The sequence below is a fragment of the Gossypium hirsutum genome, chromosome A04 (genome assembly GCF_007990345.1).
Source record: "Gossypium hirsutum isolate 1008001.06 chromosome A04, Gossypium_hirsutum_v2.1, whole genome shotgun sequence".
Lineage (NCBI taxonomy): Eukaryota > Viridiplantae > Streptophyta > Magnoliopsida > Malvales > Malvaceae > Gossypium > Gossypium hirsutum.
Genome location: NC_053427.1, coordinates 52709904 through 52721906, shown reverse-complemented (window position 1 = coordinate 52721906; position 12003 = coordinate 52709904). Strand labels below are relative to the sequence as shown.

Here is a 12003-nt window from a genome sequence, read left to right as displayed (position 1 = left end):
ATTTAAAAATGTCTATGGTACATGAAGTGCATTGAATTATCATACATAAATGTGATTTTTATGATTATGGATATTATGGGAAATTGTAAGTTCATATGATTTTTAATAAGACAATGTGTAATTTAATGTTATTACCTTGATATTAAATGAGATGTAAGTTTATATGTAAGTAACACATCAATATTACTTGTATTATGATATTTTATAATAATATTGGAAATATGTTTGTGGATAATTACTTAATTGGTGAAATTGTTGGAAAGAGAGAGAAATCCTGGTTGAACCTTCGGAAAGATTGGATGATACAGATAGTATGTAGCTAGGTCACATGTATGGTGCTAAGTGCACATCATGTGTACAAGAGAGCTACAAGACGTTATGATGTAGCTAGGTCGCATGGGTGATACTATGTGTACACCATGTAGACAAAAGAGCTACAGGATATATGTAGCTAGGTCGCATGTGTAGTACTAAGTGCAGGCTACTATGCGTCGTCGATAACTTGAATCACGTGTGTAGTACTAAGTGCAGGCTACTATGTGTATTAGATAGTTAGGTCACGTGTGTAGTACTAAGTGCACGCTACTACGTGTACTGGATAATTGGTCGCATGTGTAGTACTAACTGCAGGCTACTATGCGTACCAGATAGTTTGGCTACATATGTGGCACTTATGTGCAAACTTTCTATGTATCTGAATTATATTCCGAAGTGTTCAACGGGAGACTCTCTATGTATTGCTTTGTGAGTGTTATGATGAATAAGTGCAGGAACTTGGTTATGTGAATGATGTGTTCATTAAGTGACCAGGATGTGGTAAGATTAGAAACAAGTAAGTTACACATGAGGAATCTTGTGATCATGGGCCTATACTTGTGATGTATGAAATGTGGTGAAAATGATTTGTGATATGTATGTTAAAATGAGGTTAATACAAAGAAAGTGTGAAAGAGTGAATTAACAATAAAACTGTTTTGGACAGTATCAGTGATGTGATTTTGAAAAATCACCAAAAATATTAAAAATTGAATCAGAGACTGAATGAGATATCAAATTAAAGCTTAATAAGTCTATTTTCATATAAAAGAAACAGAGCAAGCAAAGTAGTTCTATATTTTGAGATATTTATGTTTTTGTGAGACTGGTTCAGAATGATTACGTGATTCCCTATTCTGACTTTGGAAAATCACAAAAATTTGGAGAAAAATAATTAGAGGCTCAAACTTATATTTTTAAAATCCCTAATGAGTATATTTTCAAGATAAATCAACAAGAACATTATCGGAGTTCTGTATTGTGAGATAATTAATTTTTAGTGAAGACATGTCAGAATTGTTAGAAAGTGAAACAGGGGAAATTTTAATGAATAAAATATAATTATTGGATAAACCATAAAATTTTCCCAAAAATTATGAAAATTTTATAGTGGAAAGATATGTGAGTCTAGTTTCAAGGGAAATTTACAGATCTTAATTTGGAGCTCTGTAGCTCAAATTATAAATAAGTAAGTGACTATGACTCGTGTGGACAGTTTGATGTGAGCATTTATTAGTAAATTGTGAAATCGTACTTACAAGAATGCTATATACATTAAGGATGTGGAATGGAGAGGAGGAGGAGGAAAATAAATATATGTGGAATACATGGAAACTATGGTATATGAAATATTGATATAATGAAATAAATGATATGTGTTTATAAGAAAACAGAAAGAGAATGATATGTATCATGACATGTATATATATATGACTAGTCTAAATGTAATACTTGTTGGGTATGGAGTTGAATTGACATGTTTCAGGCAAACATGTTATTCTGCACATCTAAATTGTGGTATTTTATAAAGATATGATCTAGCTTTAAATATGATTGCTTAATGATTAAGCTGAAGATACTGGGTAAGATGATAATCTTGGTATAAATGTATAAGTGGTACTATAATAGACAAGGTAAAATGAGTATGAGAGACACATGTATGATGACATACAAATGCTATGTTTGTGGTTTAATTGAGAATTTTTAATCATTAAATGAATACCATGTTATATGCTTTTGATTTTGTATAAGTGTGTAAGAGATTAAGGTTGACCAAAGCTTGGAAAATAGCCTAGGTATATTCCACACAGGCAGAGACACGACCATGTGTCTCAGCCGTGTATGGAATACAACTTTGGGACACGGGCGTGTGGCCTTAAAGTATGAAACTTCCAAGATTTTCGTAAGTTCTCAGTTTAGTCCCGAACCTTTCTAAAGTATGTTTTGGGCTCCGTAGACTCAAATAAGGGACTATGTGTAAGTAAATGAACGTTTTGAAATATGAATGAAATTTTATGGCCTGTATTTTAGTTTAATGTTTGTATGTTTTTTCGGTATCGCCTCGTACCTTATCCCAGCCTCAGGTACGGGTAAGGGGTGTTACATCGGTAGTGCCTAAGGAGGATGTCACTTGGGAGTTCTTTTAGGAGGAATTCCGAAAGAAGTATATCAGTGAAAGGTTTATTGATAAGAAATGAAAGGAATTCCTCGAGCTTAAGCAAGGACGTATGTCAGTGACAGAATACGAGCGGGAATTTGTTAGATTAAGTAAGTATGCTCGAGAGTGTGTGCCTATTGAGGCCAAGATGTGTCGCAAGTTAGAAGATGGACTCAATGAGGACATTAAGGTGTTAGTAGGCATCCTTGATCTTAAAGAATTCATTGTACTTGTCGAATGGGCATGTAAGGCTGAAGAACTAATGAAAGAAAAGAAGAAAGCCGAGTCAGAGGCTAGAGATGTTAAAAAGAGAATAATGAGTAGATCGGCTCCTACACAATCCAAGAAATCAAGAGATGTACCTCCTCGTTCTTATGTATCGACAGGACGCTCACATGGAAACTGTAAGAAGCAAGGCTCGAGTTTTAGGACTCAACTACATCTATGGCTAGGGTAGATAACACTAAGCCTCGTCAATTTGAGTGCCAACACCGCAGGAAACGTCACTCGGGTCCGTGTAGGAGAAATGAGGGGACGTGTTTAGGATGTGGTTCTCTAGATCATTTTGTTAGGGATTGCCCCGAGCTGGGCAAGAAACTTCAGACCGGGAGACAGAGTGGTTCAACTCCTAGAGGGAGGCCTTTGAAGAATACCGGTAGTAGAGTTGGTAGCAAGAATACGACTCGAGAGACTGTTGTGCGATCTGAGGCTAGGACCCCAGCTAGAACTTATGCCATACGTGCTCGAGAGGAAGCATCTTCACCAGTGGTGATCACTGGTACATTTTCTTTCTGTGACCAAGATGTTATTGCTTTAATAGATCCAGGCTCTACCCATTCATATATATGCATGACATTGGCATCTAGCATGAATTTACTTGTAGAGTCTACTGATCGCTGTGATTCATAATAAGTAATAAATTTTTATAATGAAGATCAAACCTAGACTAACTATTATCATGACGAAAAGGCAAGCGCACCTATCAAACAATAGTATAGTAATGGCAAGACTGGGATGTCGTACCCAAGGGAACCAAAAGTACTAGTAATAACCATCTTTTTATTATCTAGCCTAATAATAAAAGGGTTTGTTTATTAAACTAATTATCTAAACTAATTAACTAATTTAATCAAAGCAAAGAGAAAGTTTGGATAAAGACTTGAAGAAAAGCAATTGATAAAGACGACACCCAAGGAGGAATCCACCTAGATTTCACTTATTATCTGACTCTGAACCGGATGATTTATTCACTTGACTTGATCCGTGAGACTCCCAAACCTATGTTATTATCCCTATTCAAGACTAATAATGTCTAACCTCTAGATTGAATAACCGAGACTTTTCTCTAATTAACACTCTAAGGTTGCATTAGCTCGATCTATGGACTCCCATATTAGGTTTCACCCTAATCCGGCAAAATCGCGTAACCCCATTTTTAGGCGCCTGATCAACTCCGCTTAATTATGCCAAATCTACTCTTAGGCAGGGTCTATTCCTCCTCTGCATAAGCACATCAAATCATGAATTAATACCCGGAATATTAACTCAAGCATTAAGAACACATAATTAAGAACAAATCAAGTATTTATCATACAGTTCAGATAATAATAACAAGATCCATCATAGGTTTCCATCATAGGTTTTATCCCCCTTAGGTATCTAAGGAGTTTAGTTCATAATAAAATAAGAGTGTATCTCAAAAGTATAAAAATAGCAAAACATAAAGAAAACTCTAAAACCCCTGAAGGAATTCTGAGAGAGATCTTCAGTCTTGGAGTAGCTCCGGCTTTTGAGATGGATCGTCTGGCTTCCTTCAAGTAATTCCCAGCGTGTGGTTTTGTGTTCCAGAAAAGTTCTGGAGAGAGAGGCCTCTTTCCAGGTCATACTTAGGGTGTTTATATAGGCTTTTGATTGGCTTTCTTACCCCCTAAGTATCCTTTTTCTGTGTAAAATACAACTCCTTGAAAAAGGGACACACACCCGTGTGCCACGACAGTATGACGTGGTTGCCAAGCTGTGTTCGATCCGTTAAATTGCCAAGGCCATGTGGGCTCAATGGCCAGGCCGTGTGAGTCGTGTAAACCTTGGTTGACACCCTCGAAAGGCACGGGCATGTGAGCTGCCCGTGTGGCAAGGCTTAGGCCGTGTGGTCTTCTCGATTTGGTCTGTTTTGTCTCTTTTTAGCTCGTTTTTGGCTCTTTTTGACCCTTGGTGCTCTCTTGAGTACAAAACATGAAATAATCGAATTAAGAGCACCAAAATCCACAAATATAATAGTAAACATCCATAAATATGCTAAGTATTTGGGGTAAAAACATGTATAATTTGGCGTTTATCAAATACCCCCACACTTAAGCATTTGCTTGTCCTCAAGCAAAATTCTCACTTACTGCTAGAATTCATTCTTTTCAATCACAAAATCATTACTGATAATGTTACAAACTATTCCACGGAAATTTATACAGTGAGAATTTAACTATAGGGGCATTAAAAGCCTCAAACAATCTAAATCGGATATCTCGATAATAAAATTATAGGTAAGATCCTTCCTTTAAGTAATTAACTTTAGTCCTAAATACACAAGAGATGACATCCTCACTAAAGATTCATTCAAATCACTCAAAGTGTTTAAGGGTCAAGATTAAGCACTCGATTGTCTAACATCAAAAGTTATTACCATAGGCTTGCATGGAAATCAAATCTCCACCACTTGTAAATGATATGATACACTAATCAAAAGGTCTTTGCATGGTTGTAATGGGGTTTAGGTTACAGGTATGGATACAGGTTGAAGAACAGGGGGTAGAATCGAGATAATTTCAATATGTTATCCTACTATCAAAAACTTAATCACTGAATCACAAACAAATAGCTAGAACTATTTTACATGAGTTCGTGACAACTTTAGCTTGCTGAGAATTACACACACATTTTTTTAAGAACAAATCAAGTTAATACAATACAGAAATTATACTTCATGATTTAGTAACAAAAATGGTGAACATAGTGAGGTAACAATATTAAATTCAATCTTGATAAAAAGGGTCAAATTAAGTAAGAGGATTTCAACAATAATGGGTTAATGGGTTAATGACGAGGGTTTATCAATGAAAAAGGGTTAGTAGGCTCAATGGGGGTTCACTAAGGGTTTAATTATGTGGGAAGGCTTTTTATGGAGTAAGTGGGTTAAATCCTAAGTGCCTTTATCATCTCAGTATATCAAATCATACGTGTGATCTTGACATGTATAATTGAAGCAAGTTCTAGAATAACAGTTCAATGTTGACACACTCAAACCACAAAAGAAGTGAGCAAGAAAGAAAGCTATATGCTCAAAAGGCTCAAAAATCTCACCAAAAATTTGGGTTTTTGATGTCATTCCTGTATACTTAAGATTTCAAGATAATACCTCAATTCAGGAAAATAACCTAAAAATTTTAGTTCTCAAATTATCAACTTATCATGCTTGATTCTTTAATGTCCTATAATCAAATAATCATGCATAATTCCCTTGGTCTAATTCATGACATATCAATAATAATTATAGATCAATCAGAATTCATTCGATCAGGATTATGAGAACATCACTTAAACACAAGACCAAATTTAGGGATTTGAGAATAATGCAAAAAGTTAGGTTTCATGTTCACCCCCCACACTTAAGATGTACATTGCCCTCAATGTACAAAGATAGACTATTCAACATAAAGAAAATCATAAGAGGGATAAAGGTGAAACTCCCTGTTGGAAGGATGCGAAGCTTGATTCTGAGGATAGAGTGTTTGGGGAAAATGGTAGCGGCCACTGTTCTTGGCTAGATGAAGAAATTGGGTCATTGAACATGGCACTCGTTAGGTATTGTTCCCTATTTGTTTCCTCATTTCGTAAAATATTCCAAGCAGCTTTGCTTGGAAGTCTGTAAAATCATGACGAGCTTATTAAGAGTTGGTGTGGAAGAGAGTGTAGTGGAATTACTTGTTAGAAATACCAGAAAATGGAAAATAAAAATTTACTAATATAGATATGTCTTTCAAAATAAGAAAATTGAAAAATAAAAATAAAAATAAAAATAAGAATAAAATAAATAAAATAAAATAAGAATAAGAATAAATAAAAATAAAAATAAAATAGGAGGATTCAATGATCCTCGTCGATGGGGCCCTCAGGTGGTGGTGCTGGAGTGGCGATGTGGAAGTGCTGGCACAGCTGCTACATCATGGCTTGCATATCGTCTATCTGTCGGTCCCGTCGCCGATCTCGCTCGTGGATCATCTCGAACTGCGTAGTGCAGTACTGCTCGAAGTGGGCGAGTCGGTCGGAAAGTTATGCCAATGAAGCAGCCGCAGGAACTGATTGTTCCCTAGGTGGCGCGGTCGAAGGCTCCTCGTGCTGCGGGGGAACATCATCTGGAATGTCCTCAAGATCCTCCTCGTCAATGGCATGTGAGAGACGGTACTAAGGAGGATCGGTCCCACGTCGACGCTCGATCATCCGCATGTCTAACATAGTCGTGATGCCCTATGGGGACATCTGACCTATCAGGGTAAGTGCTGATGACTAAGTCACGGTGTTGAGGAGGCCGAAGTGTCTGGCAAGGCACGTCACGTAGGGGCCGGTGGAGATTACTCCCTTCCTATGCCGCTTGGTCTAAATGCGAATGGAAAAAGCAATGAAATAGGCTAAGTCGGTCACGTGTGCATTTGCCATACACCATAGATAGTAGGCATCATGGGTGTTGACGACGCTGGTGCTCTCTCTCCTCCCGGTCAATGTGTGAGCCAAAATGACATGGAGATAGCAGAGGGAAGGGGGGAGAGCTGAGGCCTTCGAGCGGCTGGGGCCGTAGGTGAAAGGGAGTGGTGCCAAAGCCTTCCAGCACAAGGAGAGGGAGATGTGGATATTGCGTGGGAGTGGATTCATTCCTCCTCCTCCATAAACTCTTCGGTGTAAAGTCCCAAAGCAATTCCAAACTCTGGGACACTCATCGTACGAACTAGACCGCCTAATCAGAAGTGAATGGTGCCTGGGTCGTCATTGTTCATCATCACCACCTGTAAATGAAAAGTAGAGCATAGTTCTAAAGTTAGCTCTAAATAAGTGGGATCGGTAATAGCGAAGAATCGTTCCCATGGGTCAGTGGATAGGAGGACGCGGATGGCATTAGTGAGCTGGACTTGCTCTACGGTAGCCCAGTCGATGCAATGACCTATGGTGATGGGTCATGCGCGGAGCATCTGAAATAGCTCTCCTGCGAAGCTTGCAGGAATTTAAGGAACAGGTGCCGAACATCGGCTGTAGCACGTGCCGAGGAAGAACCCAGTCCCCTACGTCTTTGTGAGGAAGGGACCGCGACCTTCTTGCCTCGTGATGATGACATAATGTACTTGAAAATATATAATCATTGATAGAATCCAAGATACATCAATAGTTAAGCAATAGGCCTAAAATTGGTATATGCAATTTAGTGCTTTAAATAAGTTAAATATAGAAAATTCTAAAGCAAATTCTTAACTTTTCTAAAACATATTTGTAATAGTAACAATATCTATGTAAAGCATGAAAAATACTAATGTAACAACAGAAATTGGAAAAATAAGGTTAAGAAAGTGAACCAAGGGCTTTGTAAAGCCATGCACGGGCGTGTGACGCGAAGAGGAAACCGTATGGTGGGAAAATGGAGGGTATAGGGAGGGGAAAATGGGGATTAATGAAAGTGGAGTGACTTTAAGGGTGGTTTGGGGGTTGAGGAAGTGAGAATCTAGGGAATGGTGACCGAAATAGGGAGTAGGGGTTAGGGGAGGGTGGATTTCAGCTAGGGTTTTGAAAGGAGGAAGAAGATAAACAGTGGTTTGTTTATATAGGGGAGGGGCACACGGCCTAGGGCCATGCCCGTGTGCTGTGAGGGTAGCCCGTGTTTTTTGAATTTTTTCAAATGTGGTCGTGCCCGACTACTATCACACGCTCTTGTGTCTTGGGCGTGTGTGGCACACGGCCATGTCGCATGGCTGTGCCTCGCGTTGTCCGCTTCTCTAGCGCCATTGTCGTATGGTACCACGCCCATGTATTGTTTTACACGGCTGAATGGCACGGGCGTGTCACATGCCCGTGTCAAAGAAAGAGAATCGAGCCTTGTCCTTAGCACGCCCGTGGTTTTCTATCCCACGCCCGTGTTCTTCCTATCAAGTTCACCCACGGCCATGTCGCAGGGTCGTGGGGATTTATCGCACCCCGTGTTTTGGGTAATCATGTCCTGCTTCTACACGGCCATCTCGCACAGCCGTGTCTCTTCCCCTGTTTGGCCACGGCTTTAGGCACGCCTGTGTGCGTGGCCGTGTGTGCTGAAAAACTTTGCAATTCAAAGATAAAGTTAATGATTTGAAGTGTTAGAAATTAATTAAAAATAAAGAAATCAAAATATGTTAGTGCTCGGGTTGCCTCCTGAGAAGCGCTTATTTATAGTCTAAGCTCGACTTACCTCTCCGTTGATTTATCATGGTGGTTTGAGGAGTTCATACTCCTCGTTCCTGCTGTCAATCTTAAAATAAGGTTTTAATTGGGTGTTGTTTACCTTAAAAGTGCCGAACTTGGGATGACTCACCTCCACCGTACCGAATGGAAAAATACTGAGTATCGTAAGAGGGATTTCCTCATTTGCTGTGGTAGTGACAATGTGAGGATCGACGGCATCGAGTAAGACTTTATCGCCTACCTTAAGTTGATTAGGAGAGGTATCAGGCTTGTTTTGGCGTAGTTTCGGTTTATCATGTATTCTCGATTTGTGTTCTCACCATTCGTCTAGCTCCTCTATCCGTAGCCTTTGTTCTTCATGGACGTCTTTGTTCTTTTCATGATAGTGGCGCACTGTCTCTGTTGTCTTGGTTTGAGAAGGTTCCTGCAAGGATGATTGAATATTAGTTTTATCATCGACAGGTTTTATAGCATTATCCTGAGTCTTAGGTTTTGACTGAGTCGCGTGCTTGGAGTGTTACTGCGTCGTCACCTGCACGAAGTGTTAGCTCCCCTGTGCCTACATTAATAATGGTTCTGGCAGTTGCTAAAAAGGGTCGTCCTAAAATTAAAGGTACCTCATTATCCTCATCCATATCTAAGACAAAAAAGTCTACTGGGTAAATAAATTTATCAATTTTAACAAGAACATCTTCAATAATACCCTTAGGAAATCTAACTGTTTTGTCAGCCAATTGTATGCTCATCCTAGTCTATTTGGGTTTACCGAGACCTAGTCGTTTAAACATTTTATACGGCATAACATTTATACTTGCCCCTAGATCAGCTAAAGCATTATTCACAGATAAACTACCAATTAAACAAGGAATTGTAAAACTCCCTGGATCTTTTAATTTGTTAGGTCGCTCATTCTTTAGAATAGCTGAGCAGACTGCATTGAGTTCCACATGCAATGTAGCGTCTAATTTCCTTTTATTGCTCAGAAGTTCCTTTAAAAATTTTGTTGAATTGGGCATCTGCGAAAGAACTTCAATAAAGGGTAAGTTAATATGTAATTTCTTTAAGAGTTTGACAAACTTACCGAATTGTTCTTCTGTTCTGTCTTTCGTCATCGCTTTAGGATATGGCACACGAGGTTTATGGTTCATACTTACCTGTTTGGGATCATTATCGTTTACCTCTTCCTGTCCTTTGTTCATTGCGTTGTTTTACTGTATTTTTGGCTCGAGTATAACGAGTCCGTCCTTATTTTGACCTCTAATTGCATTGAGATGTTCCCCCAGATTAGGTTCAATATTACTTGGTAAGCTACCTTGTGGTCTTTTAGAGATTAGTTTGGACAACTGGCCTATCTGAGTTTCGAGTCCTTGGATCGATGCTTGTTGATTCTTAAATGCAGTCCCAGTATTTTGAAAATGGGTTTCTGATACCGAGATGAATTTAGAGAGCATCTCTTCAAGGTTCAGCTTCTTCTCTTGTTGATAAGGTGGCTGTTGAAAACCCTGAGGATTTTGTGGCTTTTGATTCCCTTAACCTTCCCAGGAAAAATTTAGGTGGTTCCTCCAACCTGCATTATAGGTATTACTATATGGGTTATTTTGAGGTTTAAAGTTATTGTTACCCATATAGTTGACTTGTTCCTCTTCGGTTGTGGGATTGAAGGACTGATATTCTGTATACACACCTCCTCTGTTTGAGTCACACCTAATTATTGGATGTACCTGCGTAGAATCAAGAAAACTATCAATCTTTTTATTGAGAAGTTCTGCCTGATTAGAGAGCATGGTGAGGAAATCGATGTTATAAACGCCGGCTATTTTTGTTGGCTTAGTCCTCATGACTTGCCACTGATAGTTGTTCAGTGACATCTCCTGTATGAATTCGTAGGCATCTTTCGGTGTTTTATTGTTGATAGTTCCGCCAGCAGTAGCGTCAATCATTTGTCTTGTCGAGGGATTCACACCATTCTAGAACATTTGAACTTGCAACCATAGAGGTAACCCATGGTGAGGGCACCTTCTGAATAGATCCTTGTATCTCTCCCATGCATCGTAAAGTGTTTCAAAGTTCATCTGTACAAAAGAAGAGATATCATTGTGTAATTTAGCCGTTTTAGCCGGTGAAAAATATTTTAGTAAAAATTTCTTGGTTATTTGCTCCCAAGTAGTGATAGACCCTCGTGGTAACGATTTCAACCACTGTTTAGCTTTGTTTCTCAGTGAGAAGAGAAATAACCGAAGATGGATGGAATCATCAGAAACGCCTTTGATTTTGAATGTATCGTAAAATTCCAGGAAATTTGCTAAGTGAGTGTTGGGATCTTCATCCTGCAAGCTATCAAACTGAACAAACTGTTGTATCATCTGAATAGTGTTAGGTTTTAATTCAAAATTATTCGCAGCAATAGCAGGTCTAACTATACTTGATTCAGTTCCTGTTAAAGAGGGTTTAGCATAGTCATACATAGTACGTGGAGCAGGATTTTGATTAGCTGCAATTGCAGGAGGCAGCTGATTGTCTTGGTTTTCAGGCATCTCGTCGGTTGGAGGTTGAGTATTGTCTTCGTGTTCGTTTTTTGTGTATCATAAACTACGCATTATTTCTCTTTGATTGTTGCGAATTGTACGATCGATTTCTTCGTCAAAAAGTAAGGGTCCTGACGGGTCTTTTCTAGTTATAAACTATAAAAAACCTGCCAAGACAAAGGAAAAGTAAATTAATAACTAGTAAAATTAAATTAAATTAAATTAAATTGCAAGAAAAATAAATGGATAAAGTAATAAAAATTTAGTGTTCCTAATATTTCAGTCCCCGGCAACGGCGCCAAAAACTTGATCGCAGTGATTCGTAACAAGTAATAAATTTTTATAATGAAGATCAAACCTAGACTAACTATTATCACGACGAAAAGGCATGCACACCTATCGAACAATAGTATAGTAATGGCAAGATCGAGATGTCGTACCCAAGGGAACCAAAAGTACTAATAATAACTATCTTTTTATTATCTAGCCTAAGAATAAAAGGATTTGTTTATTAAACTAATTATCTAAACTAATTAA

At 38.5% G+C, this 12003-nt stretch overlaps 1 non-coding gene across 1 annotated transcript; it reads left to right on the top strand.

Annotated features, from left to right (window-relative positions):
- Positions 1-10939: 10939 nt before the first annotated feature.
- LOC121228391 (small nucleolar RNA R71) lies at positions 10940-11045 on the top strand. Its single transcript, XR_005925967.1, has one exon. It is a non-coding gene; the product is annotated as a small nucleolar RNA R71 (small nucleolar RNA).
- Positions 11046-12003: the final 958 nt, after the last annotated feature.